General features: G+C 34.5%; 1 pseudogene across 1 annotated transcript; it reads right to left on the bottom strand.

The window, feature by feature from the left end:
* Positions 1 to 4,183: 4,183 nt before the first annotated feature.
* On the bottom strand, positions 4,184 to 15,218 carry LOC143636757 (ABC transporter C family member 2-like; annotated as a pseudogene). The gene is made up of 28 exons (XR_013154302.1): positions 15,081 to 15,218; positions 13,350 to 13,753; positions 13,031 to 13,209; positions 12,793 to 12,832; positions 11,900 to 12,056; positions 11,557 to 11,671; positions 11,361 to 11,441; positions 11,237 to 11,261; positions 11,001 to 11,057; positions 10,796 to 10,860; positions 10,466 to 10,540; positions 10,036 to 10,142; positions 9,548 to 9,682; positions 9,362 to 9,467; positions 9,173 to 9,266; positions 8,921 to 9,088; positions 8,706 to 8,846; positions 8,432 to 8,631; positions 8,184 to 8,282; positions 7,944 to 8,096; positions 7,512 to 7,878; positions 7,238 to 7,418; positions 6,822 to 7,145; positions 5,947 to 6,703; positions 5,475 to 5,596; positions 5,101 to 5,346; positions 4,586 to 5,000; positions 4,184 to 4,486 (listed from the first exon to the last, which is right to left on the bottom strand). The product of XR_013154302.1 is annotated as an ABC transporter C family member 2-like (transcript).
* Positions 15,219 to 18,042: the final 2,824 nt, after the last annotated feature.

Consider the following 18,042-nt stretch of genomic DNA (forward strand, 5'->3'; position numbering starts at 1 on the left):
TATGTAGGTAATATAAAATAATTAATGTAAAAGATATAAATTGATTTAGATTAAATAAAGGAAAAGTATGTAATGAGGTGATGGTTTAAAACACAAACAGGTAAATAACCATTGGAGAAGAAAAAAATGTTTTTATAGATTGGTTTGAAATCTGATGTAACATGTTGAGTTGGTAGTTTGAAACCAAAACCAATGTTATGCATAGGAGATGCTCTAAATGCAGCTGCAGGTGCATTGCTGCAAAATTTGTACCTGAAATGCAGTAGGATATGGACCATTCAACTCCTCCATTTTGTACCAATCTACAAACAAATTAAATACCAACAGCCCAATAAACATACACTCATTAATATTCAATTATCCAACTCTTACTATATATTTAGTTTCATTACCAATATCATACTTATAAACACAAGACTCACCTGCACATATAACAGATAGGACTAACTATAAACATCTGCTAACCTGATTAAGACGAAATATGAAATGGTTTTAAGCTAACTGTGTTCTATTATCTTTTTTAGCTAAATTACAGTATATTTATATGTTATCTTTAATGTTAATTATTAAATTATTATTTATCAAGTCATCCGGTCGAACTTTTGACCCCCTAAGACAAACAGTTCGATGTTCGATCCTGGTCTGAAAACAATATTGATAATGTGAACAAATCAACTTTTGTGACGGTCTAATACACTTTATTTATTTATTTATTTATTTTGTTTAAATATATAAATTTAATAAAGGAGCAAACTACTTATGAAATTGATTTTTATTTATTTTTAAATGAATTTATTTCCCACTGTTAACAAAGAAGCTTCATTGTTGTTGTGATGGTTAGGTGTGATATATTAAAGTGAGTCTTGATTTCTTTCTTCTACGTTTGTTGGACTCTTGCATCAGGGATGTGTGTTGTGCGGTTTTTTTTTGGCTAAAATCAAATCGAAACCAAAACTTTGGTTTTTGGGGTTTTTGAAACCGTTCGGTTTTTTTGGTTTCGGATTTTCGGTTTTCGTTTTATTTTCGGTTCAGGTTCGGTTTCGGTTTTGCCATTTGAGCTTGAAAACTTTAGGCTGGAAAAAAAAGTTGGCAAAAAATAATGAATTTGGGTATAAATAATTTTTTTAATTGTAAAATAATAGACAATTATACATTTGATAAAAAAAATATCGGAGTTACATATTTATTAAATTCATATAAATTACTTAATATAAAATATAAAAAAACAAAAATTTAGGAATTCAATTCGGTTTTTAGGATTTTTTTCACATGCAAAACCAAAACCGAACCGTTAATGCGGTTTTTACAAAAACATAAACCGAACCGTCGATTTTTGTTTCGGTTCGGTTTTTCGGTTTCTTGCACACCCCCATCTTACATGTTGGGCAGTGACAATTATTTTTCCGTTTATTTTCAATACCAAGAGTATTAGTGATTTGGTTCTAAAACTAGATTCATATGTTATTTATTGTTTTTGTATATTATAGTTTTAGCTTATTAATTAATGTTTATGATTAATATCACATCAATACTGACCGAATTCACATTGGTTTATCACCGTAACAAACAAGTTAAGTTATTTTTCTTGGTTCGCCAGCGCTGCGCGTAGTTTTTTTTACTATCAATAACAACTGAACTCGTATTGATTCGTCGTAACGCGGATTTATTTTGTGCTATTTTTTGGTGATTTCCTTTTTCGTCGATTCTGTGGTTATTTTTTCACCTAAGTTTTTTTTTGTTTTAAACATGTAATTTGTTGTAGACAAAATTATCTTTTGCTTTGATTTTGGTGCCGTAACTCAATACCGATCGAATTCGCGTCGGGTTCGCCACCACAATGCATTGTTTTTGTTATGTTAAATTGTTGTATTTAACCATTAACAAAAATTCCTTTTGATTTATTTTTGGTGTCGTAACCCAGCAACGATTGAATTCACCTCGATTCGCAGCCGCTCCACATGGGTTAATATGCCATACGACTAGCAATAACATCAGCCCGGCGCATCGTGCCGGATACACCACCTATTATTATAATTGAGAAGTTTGGTGTCACAAATTAGGTATTCTAGGTTTTTTTGTATATGAGATATATTTCTTTGTAGAATGAATTCATGAATTAGCTCCTTGGTAGCATGGCCTTTGTGGATTTCATTAGAAGAACTTTGGGTTTTGTTTTGTTTTTTAATTTTGGTATCGTAACTGTCGTAATGAAAACATACCGAATGCCAATTTAGTTTAGTTCCGATGTTCCGGTACCATAACAAACGTGATGGAAACCGACAGAAATTACGTTGACTCACCGCATCAACGCCCGAGTTTACCATTCTGACACCACCTCACTTGTCCTCAATTTTAATAATTAATGAACAAAATATTGCAGAATCAAAAGTAGCTCTAGTTTACGGTCAAATTGTTTTTTTTTGTTTTAGTTTCGGTATTATAACGCAAGTAACCGAAACCAACCAAATTAGCGTCAACTTACCGCCTCAATGCCCGGGACCGACAATGCTTGGTTTTACCACCACCCGAATTATACCGACCTGTCTCGACACAGTGCGCCGGTAAAACACTAGTATATAACAAATGAGAAGTTTGGTGCCGCATGATCATGATTGGTCCATGTGGAGCCACATGATTGAATCAAGCAATTTATTTTTGTTTTGTTTTTGTTTTAAATTTGATAACTAAAAGGTTATTCATGTCGACTCGTCGTTGCAACTTCCGAGACTGACAACGTTCAGGTTTTAAATGACCGGGTTTTACTGACCTTTTTGTTTTAGTTTCGATTCGTCAAAAATGTAATCGAAACCGACCGAATTCGCATAGACTCATCGTGTTTTGTTTTATTACCGATAGCGTAACGAAAACCAACCGGATGCCGATTTTTTTAGTTATGATACACTAACGAGAGTGATGGAAACCAACCGAATTTGCGCAGGATCGCCGCCTCAACGCTCGAAATCGACAATGGTCGGTTTTACCAGCACTCGAGTTTTACCGACCAACGCCACCCTATTGGTCCATCTCTATTTTTATAATTTTTTTTTGTTTTATAACGTACGTAACTGAGGCCGACTGAATTCGCGTCGACATACCGCTTCAACCCTTGAGACCGACAACGCTTGAGTTTTACCGACCTGCCCCAGCGTAGCGCGTCGGGTAAAACACTATTTCTTTATAATTAGTTTTGGTTGAAATAGTTATAAGTCATTTTTTTTAGTTTTTGTTAAAAGGTTTAGTTGTGATAGTTAATCACGTTATTTCGGTTTGACTCTTCTCAAGAAAAGTGAAGCGGGCCCAAAATAATTTAAGCGAGTGGTTCGGTTTTGGTCGGACACAAAGTTGACAAAATGTCAAATTTGATTCCAGCATGCTAGTTTTATTGCTTTAGAGTTGTATAGACGAAAGAATGGTGTTAAACATGTTAAAAATAAATAAATAAAAAACCTCAAACTTTGAACAAACTACAACATAAGTGAACCAGGTTCGTTTTTGACGAACTAACACCATGGTCAAATAGTTTTTGACACGGAATCATGTTCTAAACCATGGTATCGCATGGGACCTACTTGCACACACCCGGGGTAATGATCGAAAGAATAATAAGAAGAAAAAACTTGATGTTGGGTAGTTGACTTTTGAAAGTCAAAATTGCAAGGATTTGCAATTAGAGAGAATAACACTAATTTCTTGTGACTTGTGTTAGGGTAAAGTTGAATGCAAAGGAAAAGAGTCCAATTTATAGGTAAACATGACTAGGGAGTTGATCAAAGAGTTTGAATTGGTCAAATTAAAACCTTGTAATTGGTCATAAAAATAACATTGAAATAATGGTCAAGAATGATTGATTAATAATATAATAAAATTGAACGATTTGAATTAAAATAACACGATTAAAGTTTGTAACATGAAATTCGATCGTGGAAATACTAGAAGCACCGAAGTCATTGAAAATTCCAAAGATATACACGAAGATTATTCGAGTGATCAAGTGACCACAATTTTTTAACAGTATGGCAAATAATCACCAATATGGCAAAAATGAAAGATATAAATGGTGGAAAATTTTGAGATTTGTCTACTTTTTCTTTGTTTTTTGCATTCTCTAGCATCGTGCTCGCTTTATTTTTATATAATATACGCTCTGTAATGTTCAAAGAAAAACAACAGTTAAAATAACAAGAATTCAAATACATACACACATACATTCAATTAGACAAAAAAAATCCAGAATTGGCCAAAATTATTTCAATCTAAGTGGGTTATGCCCAGATATATCTTCTATCTACTTTAAAGTATGAAAACACTAGTTTTCTTAAACTACCGTTACGTTTGAAAATTAGATCTCTGTTGAAACCAACATAAATCTTACTTGAGCAACAAGTATCCTACATCTGAGCACGGTCCCAGTCAACCACTTCATCTTTGACTCCATATTCCGATAGCAGGAGCCTGTTACGACCCAATTTGCCCATCACCGAAAGACCTGGAGACAAGCACTCGTGTCACGACATTTTACTTTATTATATAGTTTTGGCAACCATGAGAACCGGTAACTGAAAAAATATATAATGTATATAATTACCTTCGACTACTCTGTAAAGAGTTGACCACCATCTCTCCCTCGGGACCTGGGCCCGCTCGAGTGACTCGTCAATATCTTTATCATGTTCCCCTTTCAGAACACCCTGAAGAGTTACAACTGCATCCTTTGTTTTCTTTAAGATACTGTTGTCGTCTTCGGTTTCCATTAGCACGAGGTCTTGTTGAGATGAAGTGAGACTTGAGGACAGTGCAAACTGGACAGCAGCCGCCCACCGTGTGGAGGCTAGCCACCTCCTTTGACCGTCTACCGCCGCCTTCTCTGTCTTACCTCCTCCTGCTTCAAATGCTAAGTCACGCAAATATTGTGCATTTGCAGCACCCGTGCTTTGAACCATTTTGGAGAAAGCTGTGTGTTCGTCTTGTAAAAGTTTGATTGGTGAATCGTACTCGACAATCTGGGATGATAAAACAATAATAATACCAAATAAGTCATTATTCGGTTTAAAGGAAAACGATAAACAAAAAGTTAATATAGGGTGATGAAGTGATCAATACCTGACCAGCATCAAGGAGAAGGACACGGTCACAATCAATAATTGTATTTAGACGATGAGCAATTATAATCATGGTACATGATTTGAATTCTTCACGGATTGTCTTTTGGATAAGTGCATCTGTTCTAACATCAACAGCAGCAGTTGCTTCATCAAGAACAAGGATCTTTGATCTTCTAAGCAATGCACGTGAAAGACTTAATAACTGTCGTTGTCCGACACTGAAGTTCTCTCCAGCTTCTGACACCTTTATCACCAAAAAACACAAAAGTAAAAAGCTCGATGATCTGTATTAAACTGATTATTGTTACGTAATACTTTTACCACACAGCTTTGATTTAAAATAGATGCAAGAAACCGGAAATGAATATGTACCTCAGCATCTAAACCCAATGGATTCCTCCTGATGACATCCTTTAGATAGGCCCTCTCTAATGATTCCCAAAGATCAGCATCATTGTGCTCGTTGAAAGGATCGAGGTTAAATCTCACGGTCCCTTTATAAAATTCCAATATATAATGAGAAAACTTAAAATGCATAGTATCATTGGTGACAACAAATAAGCATGTCATCATCAGTTACCGCATCCCAACAAAAAACAAAAAAAAAGAAGACATTTGCACATCACCAAATATAGAACAATAAGTGAAGTAATAGTTTAAAGGAAACATGTCAAATGGTATAGTTTTTGTAATCGTATTTGACACACCGACTATTTGTGAACAAATGAAAAATTTTGGGAAAAAAGGTGTTTCGGGTCAACCTGACTTGACCCGACTCAACCCGCCCACCAGCCTATTTTGCCACCTTTGATTTTATAAAATTAGATCAGCAGCATCGAGATACCTGAGAAAAGAACTGGTGCTTGAGGTATAATACCAAGAACCTTGCGAAGATCGGTTAATCCAAACTTAGCAATATCACAATTATCAATAACAATTCTTCCTACTTCCAATTCCACAATCCGAAATAAAGCATTAAGCATGCTGGATTTCCCAGCCCCTGTTCTTCCCACTATACCAATCTTATCACTTGGAGGAATAAAAAAAGTCAAACCCTGCAGCACGGCTGGAAGTTCAGGCCTATACCGTAACACAACATTCTCAAACTTTATAGCGCCTGAAGAAGGCCAACCAGGTGGTGGGCGGTTATTTTCAATAACAGCGGGAGCCTCAGATGGCAAATCAATATAAGTACCAACACGTTCAACAGCATTCAAACTGTTTTCAGCTAAACTTGCAAGTCTAAGGACAGCTGTCAATAAAGTTGTAATGTTTAATGCATAACTTAGAAGTAAACCCATGGTGGATGCAAAAGCTTCTTGATTTCTTGCTTTCCCGTTTTGCATAACAGCAAAAGTGGCGGTTAACCAAATCATGAGACCTCCAACTGTTTCTAATCGGATTGCAAGCCAACGGTTTGCACCCATGTTGACTAATGTGTACCTGATGTTATTGTCCATGGAATTCCCATTAATCTTGGCCATTCGATCGTACGCTTTGTATGCACGAATTGTAGAAAGACCGTTTAGTGCTTCCCCAAATTGTGCATACACAGGAGATCTTGTGACGGCATCCAGCCGCTTTACCTCACGAGCAGTGTCCTGAAAGAACCAAGAACCAATCAAATAATTATTAAATATTTTCTATAAATGATCAAATGGGTCGACCCACCCATTTTGTCACTTTCATTTTGAATATATACATGTAAAACTGACATACCTGATAATAGAGATAAGCTGCATAAAAAACCAACAGCAGTGGCAAGATAGCCCAAAGAGACATGGTGCTCACTAGTCCAATAAGAACAAAGGTTGACAAGAGTTGTGACATTTGGCTCAAAAACATGTTGACAAATGTGGCAATATTTCGATCTATGTCACCAAGATCTTTTGCAAATCTGTTAATGATGCGTCCAAGTGGATTGGTGTGGAAAAAGACCATAGGAGCCCTCAATATGGAGTTAAGCATAGCATTGTGCAATTTTCTAGCTGCATAAAGGCTCGTCACAATCAACCAATAAGAACATACCAACGTCACCAAAACCTGAAAACCAAATTGTATATCCATAACTTCCGACTGATGGACGTAAATGCAACCAGTGCAGTAATAAAACTAATTAGAAAGTAGAAACATACTTGACCAAGTGATAGAAGTCCATAGATGATATTATAGAATAATGGGGTGTAGATCTTTGGTGAGCTTTCATCTGTCCATATACTTAACCATGTGCTGCTCAGTATTCTTAAAGTTTCGGTTGCAGCATAGCACCCAAACAGTATAACCACAACCCACAAGCCTCCTAATGCATCTTGATATCTGAAATAAAAACACAAAAAATAATTAGAAAGTTTCTACTTTCAGTTTCATATCTATAATTGGCCAAGATTTACACAATAAAACTCGTCTTACCTCTTCAAAACATCATAGCTTACAACACCTGTTTCCGTTCTTCTTCCTTGATAAGAACAGATTTAGTTTCTTTCTTTTTATCAGAACCTTTATCTAATCTGCCATTAATAACAGGTTTTGATGTTTTTGAGTCAGAACCTCCCAACTCTTCTTGTTCCTCAGCATATTCTTCCATTTTACCTGCATTTTCCATCAGTTTTTGGAAAAGTGCACCATTCTGAGAGAGTTCCTCATAGGACCCCTCCTCTGCCACAGTGCCTTCATGGACCACTAGGATCCTATCCACTTGCGAAAGAAAATGTAGCTGGTTTGTAACTAGAACTCGTGTTTTTCCGCTTAATTCTTCTTTAATACATTTCTCAAAAACCTGGTAATTGAATCATAGTTAATATTGATCAAATGCTTAAAGATAGGGGTAATACGGTAATTTACCTGTCTGCCCACGTGAGCATCAAGAGCACTCAAAGGGTCATCAAACACATATACATCTGAATTAGAGTACACAGCTCTAGCCATGGAAACTCTTTGCTTTTGCCCTCCACTAATATTCACCCCTCTTTCACCAATCTCAGTAAGATCACCGCCCTGCCATAACACCATAAAACGTTAAAACTAAAATGCGAAGACATGCTAATATAAACACGGATTTTAATGAAACACGGTGATACTTACAGGAAGCAATTCAAGATCATGCTCCAATGCAGTTACATCTAGTGTCTTCTCGTACTTAGCAGGTTCAAAGGGAGATCCAAACAGTATGTTGTCACGAACCTGAAAAATAAAGGTATAAACATCAACTCATTATATTTCACTAATACTTAAAGTATTCGTGCTTGATGATTATAATCAGACTAAAATCCTAAATTCACACAGAATGATTTTACAAAGACAATGGAATTCAAGTATATGACGTAACGTACGGTTGCATTGAAGATCCATGAGACTTGTGGGACATAAGCAACTGTTCCTCTCAAATCAACATGTGCATCACTAACTGGAGGAAGTTCTCCGAGCATAGCAGATATAAGTGATGTCTTTCCCTCTCCTGTACTTCCAACAATTGCCACCAGACTACCCGTTGGTATGTCTAAATTAATATTTGACAATGTGGTTTATCGGCCTGCACAATAAAACAAAAGACGGAAGTAAACGCTCTGCATTGTGACACATTAAAAGAAGAATTTTAAATAAGACCTTTGACTCCCATGAAAAGAATCCGTTCCTAATTGAGATAGCTGGAAGTCCTGGTTCAAGAGGTGGATTTGGAAGAAGAAGTCTCTCCTCAGCCAAAAGTAGCTCTTCCAAACGTTTCAAGGATACATTGGCATTTACAGCCTGTAAATGAGCTTATATAAAGTATATAGAAACTTGGAATGAAAATAAAAACAAATGAAATAATTACACAAAACCTGACTGATAGTGCTTGGAAGCATGAAGAGTGGAAAACGTAGCACAGCAAACAAAGAGATCGATGTGAAGGCTCTAGCAGGTGTCAGATCTCCTCCAAGTAAAGTAAAACATCCCAAAGGAAACCACAATCACCACCACTGGAATACTATTTATATGAAAGTATTCAACTGCAATATAATTGTAAACAATAACTGGCACATTATACGCATGTAACCATGAAATCATGTAAAAGTATATGTTTCGTAACATACCGCTCCTAGCATTTGTACTTTCCAAAACCATGATAACTCTTCTGTTCGAATACTCTGGACCTTTTCTTGAAAACTATTCTCCCAAGCATAGCATCTGAAACAAAAATTAGAAAGAGTCAAAATGATTATAATATTTCAAATTATGCCCATTAACAAAAGCTAGTAAAAGAGAAATTTGAGAGAGAGTACTTGACAGTGTCCATGGCTGCTAAGATTTCATTCATGAGCCCGATCTCTTGTCAGTTCTCTGCAGTCCTTCCTTGGACATTTTTTGCATTCTACTGATAACCATAGTCTGTTTCCAATACTTTTCGCATTAATATTACAAATATGAAAATGTATGAATGCATATGTGTGTCTGTATTTCCATCGTACCTGTACGGGAAACATGCAAACTAGCAATAATGCACCAAGGATTGAAGCAACACCTAATTGTTGGTAGAGAAGAACCAAAGAGAGGATGATTCGGAAAGGGGCAGACCACAAAGTGTGAAGTTGCTGGGTTACTTGCTGTGAAAAAGAAATTAAAATAAGATTGCCATTAAACTAATTAAAATCATCATGCTTATAGGGATTGCCTGTGAAATTAATCACATTATCATTATCATATGTTAGCAACTTAAAATACTGCATGAGTTCAAGAAAGCCCTTCTCTAACGGGCAAAACAAACCTAGCTAAAAAGACAAATCGATCATAAGACGTCCAAATTGTATTTCTAACGTGTTAAAACATCCAAACTCGTTTATTCAAATATCATATTATTATTATTACTAAAATAATATAACTTGTGTAATAATATTTGATACGCCAGCTGTTTATAAACGAATCTAAAAGTTTGGAAATTTATGCTAATGAAACATGCCTGGAGTGATTCAGAATCCGTTGTCATCAAGTTGGTTATCTTCCCGGATGCAATATTCTGCGACTCTCATTAGTTAGCTTTAAAGTCTTCCTGAAGACTGCAGCAATCTTGAAAAAAACATGAAATCAAGTAAGTGTACCAAAACAAGCTCCACACATCCAATCAACAAGAAAGAAAAATTGCAATTAAATTGTCAACTAAGCTATCAGTATGTTAATACAATATGAAACTTGTTTGGTCTCTATCTCCAGTAGAACAAAAGAGAAGATGATGGATTCAACAGTAAATGAGATAAGACTAGATTACAAAGTTTATAACTGGTAACAGAACAAAGGTCCCACTTCTTCCCAAGAAATTTGCCTTTGCCACATTATTGAACATTTTTATAAGAAACAAGCATAACTGCACTTGCTGAGGGTGAAGTAGTTACCAGAGTTGAACGAAGACGGAATCCTACACGCATGACATTCTGAAAATATTGAGCTTCGCTCAGCACACCAAGTACCTAAATCAATAACCAATATTTTTAACCTTTAATATTAAGTTAAACTAAACCAAAATCCAAAAGTATTAGAATCCCAAAATGGTAGATATAAACGAAATCAATTATTTAACTAAATAATGAAAATCTATATATAGAATCCTTCTTTCTTTGTAATGTCGCAAGAAGCATATGCATCAAAGAATGACTGGAAATCATATAAATCTTTGAATTACAAAAGAATAGTATGAATAAGAACTGAAGTTATAGAACTTGTACCACTCCAACAAAATTGAGAATGCGTAGATGTAGCCAATCTGAGCAGGACCACGTTCTTGCATAGACTGGAAAGTATAAACAGTTAGAATAGATATTAGGGGGTTACTTAAAATAGGTAAGAAATGGAATTAAAGCAGCCAATATATTTGATACAAACAACAAATAATCTGTATTAGTTGGAAATGTTTGGAAATAACAAACTCACCAGTAATAGCTCGTTCAAAATTAGTGGTCCAACAAACTGAGAAAGATCATTTCCTATCTACAAAATTTGTGATTCATCGAAAAGTCAAAAGTCATGATATTCATTAAATCTTATTTTCATGGGGTTTTTTTATTTGATAAGTCAGCAATGACAATGTTCTTAAGGAACCAATAACATGTGAGATTCAAAACTATGCAAAAATCAGTGAATTCGGAAATGAAGTAAACATTGGATACCTTCCAAAAGCCTCCCCACCAAAACCTATAACCAAATAACATGAAATGTTTTAGATTTCTCATACTTATTGTAATTATTTATAACAGGTGATAAAACTTTATAACAAAAGGTCACTACACGAACCTTCCTCCAAGGCTACGATGTAAAGCCCTTAAAAGCCACGGTTTAGGTTTACGGACCTCTTCTGCCCAATACATTTGAAATCTGAAGGGCAAAAATGTAATTGCAAAATGTAATTTATCATTAAGAAAAAAAATTACCATAAAGAATTGAAATCCCATCAATCAGAAAAACAATGTAAGCAGAAACAATAGCTTACTTGCTGTTTAGTGTTTCTGTTTGATCCCACGTGTCTAGTTTCCATATATCCTTCTCTGTAAGAGGTCTTTTGTGTCCCAAATACATGAGTGGATCCATCCAAGAAAAGAAGATACCTATATAGAAACAAGAAAATATCACATTATACTCACAAATAGATGCAATGAAGTGTATAATCAGAAGTCAAAAGGTTACAATCAACTTCAATAGAAATAGATGCAATAAAGCATGTGTAATGTAAAACCAAAGGAAAAATAAAGCATATCGTCAAATGGTAACATAAATGGCTTTCATAAATCAACCTTAAAAAACTACAAATAAATCAGTAAGACATAGTAACTTACTAGAAATAATGTTGGTATGCCTCTCAGGACAGACTTCCTCTCCACCAGCAAGTTCTTCATATTCAGCATCATCCAAAGATTCGGCCCGTATTGGGGTATAACCCGGGTAAGGATCCAAAGAAGGAAGGTAGGCAAGCAAGCATAGCCCAAACAGAACCTACATAAAAGAAAACTATATATTTGAATATAATTTACTTTTGCTGTTAAACCATATGACTATCCATGATGGACGTAATTTCAGACTCAATGTCACAGGTCGGTGAGCTTGAGGGACCAATAATGACAAGTCGGTCATAGTTTGTTATGTTTCCTAATTGTATTGTAATTGGTAATGTCTTAGCTAGCAAGTTAGGTTAGTCTATATAGGCCAAATTATGGTTAGACATTAGAGACACACACGAGATGCAACCAAGTTAGGGTTCATCTAGAGAAACACGAGTTATGTGTGATAGGGGTTTTTGAGTTTATTTCCTTTATATAATATTGAGAGTTATTCAATATTAATTATTGTGTGTTTACGTTTTGGTGAGTTATATCAATTTGTACTTGAATCCAAACATATTACAATCATTTAATATGTCCGTTATCGATGTTGAAAATTTTGAGTTATATTTCCTTTATATAATATTGAGAGTTATTCAATATTAATTATTGTGTGTTTACGTTTTGGGGAGTTATATCAATTTGTACTTGAATCCAAACATATTACAATCATTTAATATGTCCGTTATCGATGTTGAAAATTTTGATGGTATGCAACATATGCACATTTTGACAAACAGGGTTATGTAAGTGTAATTGTAATTGCTAAAAATAACACCAGCTTACATCAACACATCAACTAAATGTATAAAAAATACAAATTAGATAGCATGATGAAGAGAGTATATCACCTGTATGGCAACCTCACTGGCAAAGAGATATAGTACATATCTGCAAGAAACAAGTAATAATAAAACCATAAGTTCACTTATAAATCTCTTTTTTTACTTATAAAACCATGGCCTCATTACAAAGTGCCAAAGTTCATGCACACATACTTGGCATCTTAATGCTAAAAGGCCTTTCACATATGGTGTCGATATAAAAATGAGCAGAAAAATTTAACGTCATGAGGTAAAGAAAACAAACCTGGTGTAATGTTTGCTGACAGAAAGCACAAGATTGAGCACCACTGCATCCCCAAGCAAAGCATAAACGACAGCGAACCTCACCAACCAACGAACTTCATAAACATAAACCATTGTTTCGAGACCAAGCACGACCAACATACAGCCCCATGCAAAAGCCTTAATAACCAAGGTCACAATCTGCAATAATTAATGAAATTTAGAAGCATGGTACAGATCATTTGAATAAGATTATATAAATTTTCTCTGATATCATCACCAGAGGTGTAAGTTAGAACAAACGAGCACGTTGAAGAAAAGGTATGCAGAAAGAAACAAACCTCGTATGGAGCAAGACCAGTCTCTCCGTCAACATTAAAAGCCGAAATGCCCAGTATCAATCTAAACAGAGGCTCAACAGTACAGTACAAAGCCAACAACCCCAACCAGTAATTGTAGATATTTGACCTCAATTTAAACCTCTCCACTTTCAAATCCTTCTTTGTGACCCATATTCTGTATACGCAAGCCCCCAGAACCAGCAAATGAGAAATGCCAGTGACCAAAGAATCCGTTGCACAGGGAGTATAAACCCCGAACTCATTATCCACTGCAGTTGCCCAAACACCATTTTCCACTGGACGACAGTATGAAACTAGGGGATTGAAACCCATATTCCCTTACTCAATATCAACCAACTGCTTCTATATTGTAAACTTCATTTGTTGTCAGTTTCCCCCCTTTCCTGCAAAAAAATACAACCATTCTAAAGTCTAAGCCACTAAAAATCCCGTGTCAAAACCTGCCAAGACTATAATTTGCTAACTATTCAGGATCAAAACCATTGGAATTGAACCGCAAGAACCTGATTATTGAGATACTAAATGTATAATTACCTAACTCATAAACCAAACATTTGGTTATATTTAGTAAAGTAGCAATAATCATTTTTGAAAGTGAGTATCCAAACACTACTTACTGCTTACATAAAATCCGTTGGTAATTCCGGATCATATTCACAAGTCGACAAATACGAAAGGACCTAAGTTAACAAGTCGGTCAAATCGGTTTAGTTTCCTAATCATTACAACTGGAATTAAACCGCAAGAACCTGATTATTAATATACAAAATGTATTACTACCTAACTCATAAACCAAACATTTGGTTATAAACTTAAATTACTAAAGTAGCAATAATCATTTCTGAAAATGCAAATCCAAACACTACTTGCACGAGTTCTGTTGGTAATTCCAGACCGTATTCACAAGTCAGTCAAATTGGTTTAGTTTCCTAACTGTAATAGGATTAGTATAGTAATGTCTTGGTCCCCAAGTTATGGTTAGATCTATAAATATAGGGCTTTGGATATGTGATCAATAGATTATTATCGTAACGATTTATTAGTCAGTTTCCTCTTGATACCACTAGTAACCTAAACAGTTCATACTAAAGAAGAAGAAATAAAGTCAATTTCTAATATACATAATTCACATTCACATATCAACAATCACGTAAGTACGTAACCGGTGACCCTAAGTCCTAACAATCCACACCTCAGTTCATTCAAAGTTCAAACACTAGATTCAATCCTAATACGCTAATAACACATTTCAACTCAAATTAGTCCAGAAACAAGTAAACAGTCAGTATATTCCATAACAAAACAATAATAATAATAATAATAATAACACATTTCAGCTCAAATTAGTCCAGAAACAAGTAAACAGTCATCATATTCAATAACAAAACAATAATAATAATAATAGGCTAATAACACATTTCAGCTCAAATTAGTCCAGAAACAAGTAAAGTCAGCATATTCCATAACAAAACAATAATAATAATAATAATAATAATAATAATAATAATAATAATAATAATAATAATAAAGTGATCACGTTCAATACCAGAAGTAAACAGAGTAACACACAACGAACCGTTGCATTGAATCACAATTGATAAATGATAAACATAAACATAATAATAATAATAATAATAATAATAATAATAATAATAATAATAATAATAATAATAATAATCAGTAGGTTGAATCGATTTGAACAACAAATACCTGTGCAGTTGAGATCTGTGAGCTTGATACAGATCGATTGACTTGCAGCAGATTCAGTGGTTTGGTGGACGTCAAGACTGAGGGAAAGTGGGAGACAAGTGAACGACAGACTTTGAATAATAATAATAATAATAATAATAATAATATTATTAAAGTATGTGGCACGTTAAACATTTAAGTCTGTCACCCGAAAATAATGGAGACGCGATTGTCACCTATTTATTATTGACGTGACTGACTTGATAACCGCCTTGCTTCTAGACTTTTTGACATTATATGTTAGATTTGTTATTTTTAACTCAATTTGATTTTGATGACTAAATAGTTGAATTATTAAATGGTTTACACATTAACAAGTGTGAAAATGAAAATTGTTGAACAATGTGAATCCAAGTAGCGACATAAATCAGACGGTTGTGATGATAAGACAAATTTCAAGAAGACCTGGTACACTATTCTTCAGTATTATGGAAATAATTAGACGCTAGTCGAACAGTAGGATGGGAACTAGCGATAAATCGGAATGAATCAGATTTGAATTTATATGTAAATTTTCAAAAATACATATATATTCCAAATCTATATGTAAAATTTTCAATTTTGACCAATTTTGGACAAATGGTATTAATCGGCACAAATCGGTGAAGTAGTGACTAGCAATAATTGACGACGATTGGCCGCGATTTTTGCAACACTTTTATTCCAAATGTACAACCTTACTAGTTGCGCCTTATTCAACTTGTCACATTAATAATATTTTCTTGTTTAGATTCACAACAAAAAAATAAATGTTCCTTGATTTGTTTAGATTCACAATTCCCCACACAATATCCCCATCTCTCACAGTTGAATACGGTAATTATTTCATCGATACATAATATCATTAATTTTGTATTTAACGACAATGAAATCATATTAATCATAAGTAGTTCCATTAACTAGCTATAACCATGTAGGTAGATTACATAACAAGCACGCCATATAGTGATAGATTTTTTTTTGACCGGCACGCCATTAATTATCGATTTCAAACTTAGTTTGTAATTCATGAACGTGTAATTAATTACTGCTAAGGCCACCTGTAGTGGGCGGCAAATCCAGGTGAAATCCGTCGATTTGGGGCGCGAACACCGCCCCCTGGGCGAATTGTGTGTGGGGGGGGGAGTGGGGGGTCTCGCCCTGCGATGTCTGTGTGTTTATATTATTATTATATATGTGTGGGTGGGGGGTTACAACACCATTACACTCCAAAAACAAAAATCCATCATTTGCTGGTTGGGCGTCACATGACGCAAAACACCCCAATTTATAACCCCTCCACTACACATAATCTAATAATTTAAAAGCAATTCTGGATAAGTGTCAAAATAGAATATACCAAGTTGCATTACTATATTTATAATGTTGTCATACAGTGTATAACTTTCACAAGAGATGGATCAACTACGTCATGGGTTATGCAATCAAATATAAAATGATCAAAGTGTTGAATATCGATACCAGTAGCGCCGAAGCTTGGACGAGAATGTCGGAGCAGACTCGGAATGATTTTTTTAAATCATAAATGAAGGTGGCGGGGTTCAAATTTTTTGGTCGAAAACGAGTAAATTTACACTATATATAAAAAATTTAAAGCAAAAAACAGATAAATTTACAATACAACGAACAAAAACAAAGAGGTCGGGGTCTCCCGTGACTCACACTACCCTTTGCCCATGGATACTTGGTAGTATTTTGTTCAATACGTGACCCATGTCAATGGTGATTTGACTAATTTGAGGGATGAATGTTGTAGTGATGGATTGATGGGCTGTATTATTGACAGATATACTGTCTAGATTTTGAAAGAAATCATAGACTGTGTACCGACCAATAAATAATAGTAACAAAATTTTTATTATTGTTTAATTATGGTAACTTTATTTCAACTTTTACTTTTATTTTTTTAAACGGCTAGAATATATTACCAAGTGAGAAAAGCAAGATGCCGACCTTAAGAAATTACAACCACACTAACAACACCACGAGAAACTAACACCCGTTACAACTTACAAGTTATTTAAAACGAGGAACTCTCATGTTCCTCCATTCTATTCCACCCATCAGTAACTTTATTTCTTCTCAAACTTTACTTATAAAATTTATAAACTAACCGAGTGATTTAGATAGACTAGTTTTTAAACTAAACTAATATATAGTATAGATTTTTAAGTTACATGTTAATTGATATTAACTTGAAAGCTGAAAGTCGTCAATAGGTATTCTTTTTCTTGACATGTTGTTTAGCGGCTCACTCGATCATCTTTGTTTCTTCATCGGGAAGAAATCCCCCACACGTGAGAAAACCTCATGCCTAACTTGGAACCCTCTATTTTATTATTATTATTATTATTATTATTATTATTATTATTATTATTTTGTCATAAATGAGACTTGAACCAAAAACATCATTGTATTAAATTGAAGTCTTTAGGTGTCTCACCTCAACAATTTGAACTAACCATCTTTTATAATTGTTTCTATATTATTTTTTCACTCACTTAATATGAAAAATTTAAAATACCTAAACATTAATAAAAGAGATAATTTCACTAATGGCTAATATTGTTTGATCATAATATAATGCATGTTGTTGTTCGTCTGATTTCCTTTAGATTAAATAACCTTCTTAAATATTATAGTTATATGAGATTCAATTGAACCTCACACATCATTGGAGCAGTCTAGTAGTTGAGCAGGAAATCAGCAACCGACCCGACACTAACTTACTAGAGTGATCAAACTGAGTAATGGCAAGTTGGCAACCGAACCCTAACCCGAAAATTACTTTAATACATCTGTCAATAGAAAGAACCGAATTCAAGCCCTCACTAAAAATCTAGGAAATAATCGGAACTAGATCATATTGAAATTGACAATCGAATTCGTGTTAAAACATAACTAAAATGGGCAATTTCAGTTG

The sequence above is a fragment of the Bidens hawaiensis genome, unplaced genomic scaffold, assembly GCF_021521415.1.
Source record: "Bidens hawaiensis isolate Kalapana, Puna unplaced genomic scaffold, B.hawaiensis_p1.1 tig00008041_1, whole genome shotgun sequence".
In the NCBI taxonomy this organism is placed as follows: domain Eukaryota; kingdom Viridiplantae; phylum Streptophyta; class Magnoliopsida; order Asterales; family Asteraceae; genus Bidens; species Bidens hawaiensis.